Genomic DNA, 6591 nt, shown 5'->3' with positions numbered 1-6591 from the left:
TTCAGCCTCTGCAAGAGAAGGTTGAGAGGCGACCTTGTGGCTGCCTATAAGTTCATCACGGGGGCACAGAAGGGAATTGGTGAGTATTTATTCACCAAGGCGCCCCCGGGGGTTACAAGAAATAATGGCCACAAGCTAGCAGACAGCAGATTTAGATTGGATATTAGGAAGAACTTCTTCACAGTTCGAGTGGCCAAGGTCTGGAACGGGCTCCCAAGGGAGGTGGTGCTCTCCCCTACCCTGGGGGTCTTCAAGAGGAGGTTGGATATGCATCTAGCTGGGGTCATCTAGACCCAGCACTCCCGACCCTAGCATCTATGAATCTATGAAACCAAGGCCTCAGAGGGACACTATGGGAATACCACCTGTGAGGCTTGGGGTGTAGTAAAGGGGCAGTTTGGAGCCACACGTATAGCCCATAAGGCTGGGGGTGTCTCGAGACATCCATTGTGAAATGGGACCGACAAGGGGTTCGGAAACCCATGGGGTTTAGTGGGGTCTATCAGAACTGTGTCCAAGTAGACTTGAAGGCATCCTCCCTACTTATTATAATTGTATCAAGGCGTGGTGGGTGAGAATAGAGGGAGCCCATCGGGCCGAACTGGCACGGTCAAGGGGCCCTAGGGGTAACATGGCCATCCTTGGGGACCCTGTTGCATGACACCGTGGCACTGCTTATGTCAGTCCTCTCTATTCAGCTCAAATGCCAGGCTCCTATTCAGGCCTGACCCAAGGACAACCAAGTCTAATGAGGCATGCACTGACATAGGCTCTCTTGTTGTGTCATTGAAATGGTCTAATAGTGAAGGAACAGGAAAGAAGTGGAAGATGAATGATGACAGAAATTAAAAAGTGGGAAATAGAAAACAAAATAAGTTGCTGACAGATGAGTGGGAGTGCCTCAAGTAGAGAGGTAACATTCTGAAACATCTTGTGTGTGTGTGTGTGTTTGTACCAACCAAAGAGCCCCCCGTGTACATTAAATATGAATACATGCTGAAAGTCCGTCTTCCACAGACTTACTCATTCTTTTTCTGGCTTACTCTTTTGTTTTCTCTCTGTCAAGATTGCTCTAATTTCCTGTGGGGGGGGGTGTTTCCTGTAACTCCTTCTCAAGAAAAGGCATAAATTGCAGCCAAAGGAACTTTCTGAATCACTGCTGCTTTGTGATATGATAGATTTTACTCTCTATGGAGTGGGCTTGGAGGAAAGGAAATGGTGAAGTTACTGAATACTGACAGGTGGGAAAGCAGGGGTTCAGGACAGCCCTGAATCAGGTTGGGTACCAGTGGATGACCTGCAAAGTGGGTTGGGTTTGTGTCAGAATGTGAACCAGTTCACGTTTTACAGTTTGGGTGTGGGTCAGAAAAAAAAGATTTTGTGGTTCGACTCGGGTCAGAATAAGCTTCACCATGTTTTGTTTTATTTGCAAGTAGGCAAACCCTTTGCTAGGAGACAGCCAGTTAATTAACACCCTCTTCAACAAAGTAGGTGTTAAAAGCCAATAATTAAGATCAGCAGTGGTCAGCAGCATGCCAATGCCACCAGCTGGGGCTGGGATTGGCTGCATTTCCCCCTCATCTCCTCCCCAACAAGCAGCTTCCCCTGTCTTTGGCACCTGGGGAAGCACTGACTTGCTAATGTGGCTTGTGGGTTCAGGTCTGATTCTATATCGGGTATGAGTTGAAAGTGGGCCTTTAAAATCAGACCCACACAGGTCACTAGTTCAGGATTAAGAGAATGGGTCAGTTCAACAACTTGTAGGCAGCTGGCCCTCATCCCCCTGCCAATGGCATCCCAAAGCAGAGTTAGGGCCCAGGAATAGTTTGGCACTTCAGGGAGCCTACAAGGAGCAGGCTAGGGCCTAGACCACTAAGCAGCAATATTTTTTTCTAGCAGCAGGCCAGAATGACCCGACTCCGGTCTGCGGCAAGTCAGCGCTAGGACCCAGGTACTGCCATTTCTTCCTGGCACTCAGCCATGGTATGGGTGAAGCCCCCTAGCTTGATGGGCCAGATACAGAGGTATAACAAGGCAGCTCTACACTCAGGACAGCTTCAACACATGGAGCAGTGTTGGTCTGCTGTAGTGTTGATCTTGGCAGTGCAGTCAGCTGCCACTGTGGTAGCAACTATTTCTGTGCCCACGCTCCTCCCCAACAAAGGCAGCACTGATTTTGCTGGCCTGGTTGTCTGCCTGTCCTCACCCCCTTGCAGTGTTACTGGCCAGATCCAGTGGCTCCCTAGGCTGGATCCAGCCTGTAGCTGTTGGTTGCCGACTCCTGGCCTAGACCATATCAACTGCTAAGAATGGCAGTGTCTAGACTTCTGCCCCTCTCTGGAGCTAGGGCAACTCCATTCTTTTGGCTTTTAGAGCCAGAAGCCTCTTCTGGGCAGGGGCCTGCAAGTGGCTTTTTTTTAAAAGAAGTCCTGCTCAGTTCTTTCAAGCCTGGCCTGAACAGGAGGTGGCACCAGTGCCTGCTTTTTATGTACTACACTACTGTTTAAAACACTTTCCCAGGAAGTTGGAGACCTGCATGCAATTTCTTCCTCACCCTGGGGGAACTCAAACTCACATTTCCTACAATCCAAAGGAGTGCCCTAATTAACAGACTTTAAGCTACAGAGAGGGTAGGACTACTCTCCAACTTTGCTATTGAAGGAGTTTGGCCATGTGTCAGCCAAACATCCAAAACTAGTGGACCAGATGACCAAGCATGAAGAAGCCTGACTATCTACCCATGGCTACAGCACTCACCTAGGAGGGGAAGGTCTGGCTCCCTGGACTGCTTATGCCTATTACATTAGATAGCCAGCAAGCAGAAATATAAAAATCATTCTGACACTGCCAACCTGCTCAGGCCAGAGAGAGGATACTGGATACTAACATTATGTTCAGGGTTCAAACTACACTTTGACTCCTGGGGGAGGTCTGCAAAAAAAATTGTTTGGGGTCAGGGCTGTGCGCAAGGGTTCCCAGGGCTGGGGCCAGCAATGGTGGCTGCTGGAAGGAGTCACTGCTGCTGCCTGGGCTGCTTAGAAACGTGCAGGGCAAGCTGGGGGCTGTGCACAATGGTGCATGGGCTTTGGACTGTTGTGGGGGTAGAAAGAATGCTGACTGACCCACGGGGGGTTCTCATCTCTTATGGGGGGGTTCAGCGCCCCCCCCCCCAACTCCTCTGCAATTTGAACCCTGATTTATGTTCTTTAAAAAAACATTTATTCAGAAGGCTGTGGTCAACTGTTCTTCTTCCCCCTGTGGACAAGGATAAATCAGCCTAACTTGCAGTAATGGTTCAGAATGGCTATTAGGAAAGCCTTTACATGGTAGTGAAAGACTGGAACAGTTTACCTAAGAGTCACTGGGAGGTGTTTAAGAGGTTAGATGAGTAATTCTCAGCCATGTTGCCACAGCACCCCAGGATGCCACAAAATTATTTTAAGGGTGCTATACAATAGTAGGGCTGTTAGGTATGCAATCACCTTCACAAGACAAACCGAGAAATTTCATATAGGAATCAATAATATCAAAAACATTCTGACCTACTGTGGTGTTTCCGAGTTCTCTGCAGCAGAAGAATTGCTCTACTATTTTTCTGTAGTCAAAATCCACTGAAAACGAAGAGCTGGAGTTTTCTGAGGGATGCCTACAAAGGTTGAGAACCACTGGGTTAAACAAATACCCAACAAGGATGGCTTAAGTATACTTGATGCTGCCTCCCTCTGCAGACTTCTCTTGAGTTCCCTTCCAGTCCCACATTTCTATGACTATGGACCAAAGTAAACATTTTCCCATTATTCAAATGTTAAAAATGCTCTAATATAAACATTTAGGCTAAAATCCTCAAATGCAAAAGTGTGTAAGCCATATTAACGCAATGTGAATTAGGTGCTTGAATATCTTCAGGGATCTGGACCTTACTGTCCAAAGTGCAATGACTTATTGCAGGGGTTGTCAACCAGGGGTACTTGAGAAGGCCCTAGGGTGTATGCATAGGCAGGCAGGGATGGAGCACTGCCACTCAGCATCCCACGCTGCCACATAGACTCTGCCCGCCAGGCCGGACACAGGGGAAGTTTGCACACAGTGGCTACCGTCGCTCTGCATCCAACCGCTTGCCCCCACCCCTCCAACTCACTGGTTGGGGTCCACGGCTCTGTGTCCTGCCGCCAGGGGGTACAATGATACAAAAAGATTGAAAACCCCTGACTTATTCCATTATCCTTTATATTCTAGTAACACCACAGATCAGGCCCCATTGTGCTAGCTGTACAAATATATTTTAAAAAGACTGCCCCTACCTTAAAAAAGATTATGCTTACAGACTCTAGGTCAATCCTATCTGCATTATTCTTCTTCCAGCTGTAAGGTCCAACACATTATCTATATAAACCTCTGTCTCCAGTGCCCCTCGTGTACTTAATGAAAATTAAAACCACAGGCAAGCCGAGTCCTTAAATCAATTTACATTTCATGAAAGTAAATAGATTTTAGCAAAGAAACAGGTTTCAGTTTCTAGTTTCCAAGAAATTGTCTTCTGCTGTAGAAAAAGATTATGTACTGGGTAGTGTTTATACATCATGTGCTCTACAAGAAGGAAACAAAATCACTCCTGTGTCTCGCAGATACCTCCGATTCACCCTCAGCACAAATGATAAAAGCTTCTGTTCTGGACCAGCCACTTCAGTTCTATCCACATTCTTGCCCCTACAGGTATGTCCAAAATAGAGTTGGTGAAGCCAAAATTAGCCAGATCTTGGAGAACAGAGCTGCCAGATTAAGATTTTAATATTTTTTTTGTGCCTAGTGGAATTAAAATTCATATTTTTTTTTCTCTCTCTGTTGTTAACTTGAGTTGACTACCATTTGACTTGACTAATGAGGATAAATTCTAGTTTATTCACAAAACAAATGTTTCTAAGTTTGCCTTAGGTCTCCGCTCATGTAAGCCATTCTCTTTTTTTATCCTTTTGCTAATAGCCTCCAGAGAATAGAAAATACTATTCCTATTCCTACATTCACAGTCCTATTCCTTTTTTGGTTAGGTTATGAAAACTGTGTAGTTGGTGGCTATTTTGATGTACTTTAAACATTTATCCAACTGTGGGAAAGAACAGCCCCCTCCTGCCTTAACTGGTGACTAAAGCTGTTGGAGCAGCTCTGTACCCTGTTGTTAGAGAGCCATTCCCAGTTACTTGCTGGTATTTCCTTGATCCATGTAGTGGCCTTCACCCCATTTAAGGAGAACGCACACCTCAACCCTTTTCTTCTGCTAGAGCCAAAGGCAGGGTCTTCTCTCCCTGGATACATTTCATTATTAAGCTCTCAATATGCTTCAAGATATCTCCCTGACTTTTAAGTTAGCCAGAAAAGGCTTCACCCTTCTGTAGGACTCAAGAACTCATAAAATAACCACACTTTGGACTTGGATAACATTTTTAATCCAGCGCCTTATCTTATGTAAGAGATTTTTTTCCAAGGTAAAACCACTGATCAAACTCAGGTTTAGACGTCTGGTCTCCTGACTCCAAATTTTTCATCTGACTTTACTTCCAGGGGTCCAACTACACAAAACAGCAATCTGAAGGTAGGGGCCATAAACTCCCTCAGGATAAACAAAGAGGCATCTTAGGCCTGATTAGGATTTTCATATATGACACACATTAATATGCTCTATTCATTCTTAGACTTTTGAAATAAATCAGTGAAACACTGAGCATTCAAAGAACTGGTCAAATCTCTCTTGCACATCCAGACTTCCCTCTCCCTGGCAACTTGAACCACGGTTTTAATTATCTAGCATCATTTCTGATCAACAGTTGTGTTCTGACAGGTAAAATAACAGGCTTTTAAAACTGTCTGTATAAGGAATGAACTGATATCGTTCAGGTCTAGTAGACATCTGATCTGGTATACGGACAACTTTATCTCCTAAAGGCTAACCATGTGTATTATCACCTAAACCAGAAATTATGTTGTATCCTACCTTCTCCTGTGAAGGCTCTCATTTAAACCAAAAAAAAAAAGAGAGTTTAAATGGAGTAGTGCATGTGAAGAATGTGATGGGATTGATAAGGTAACTCCAACTCCAGCTAAGTGAAGCTGTTACAAAAGAGCAGAGCAGGCTGTAACAGTCCCTTGGACAGCACAGCGAGGTGGGCAGCATCCGCGCAGGAGTGACCCCCTCAGCCCCCTACCAGGAGCGGGGCAGCCAGAACTCAGCCAGATCTTGCAAGACAGAGCTGCTAACATTGCTCTTTTGTGTCCAGCCGGATTAAGATGCAGAAGTTTTCCCCTCTCTCTCCCTCTCTCCCCTCCACAGGTAAGATTTCTGCAGGGCACATTTCAGCAGCACCCACCAGCAAGCCAAGGGCAGGCCCGGCGCTTGGGCCGCCGGCTCTGCTGCGCAGGCAGGGTGAGGAGAGAGGCCGAAAGCGGGCGGGAAGCGGCCCCGAGGGACACCCGGGTCCCTTTCGCTGGAGCCGGGGCAGCGGGGCCTGGTTTCTTCTCTCCGCGGTACAGCGGACGGGGTCCCGCGCCTGGCCGGCGGCAGAAGCCAGCGGGGGCCTGAAGCGCGGCACGGACCATCCT

At 46.8% G+C, this 6591-nt stretch overlaps 1 protein-coding gene across 2 annotated transcripts in view; it reads right to left on the bottom strand.

The window, feature by feature from the left end:
• OSMR (oncostatin M receptor) overlaps positions 1–3590 on the bottom strand; it is a 66420-nt gene extending 62830 nt beyond the window's left edge. For both annotated transcript variants that reach the window (XR_003095314.1, XM_025210397.1), the window contains exon 1: positions 3543–3590. The gene's annotated coding sequence lies outside the window, so the exon portion shown is untranslated. The remainder of the gene's footprint in view (positions 1–3542) is intronic.
• Between the last annotated feature and the right edge of the window lie 3001 nt (positions 3591–6591).

This window comes from Alligator sinensis, unplaced genomic scaffold (assembly GCF_000455745.1).
Source record: "Alligator sinensis unplaced genomic scaffold, ASM45574v1 scaffold881_1, whole genome shotgun sequence".
Classification (NCBI taxonomy): Eukaryota; Metazoa; Chordata; order Crocodylia; family Alligatoridae; genus Alligator; species Alligator sinensis.
Note: the sequence above shows the minus strand (reverse complement) of the source record. Positions and strands in the feature narration are given on the sequence as shown.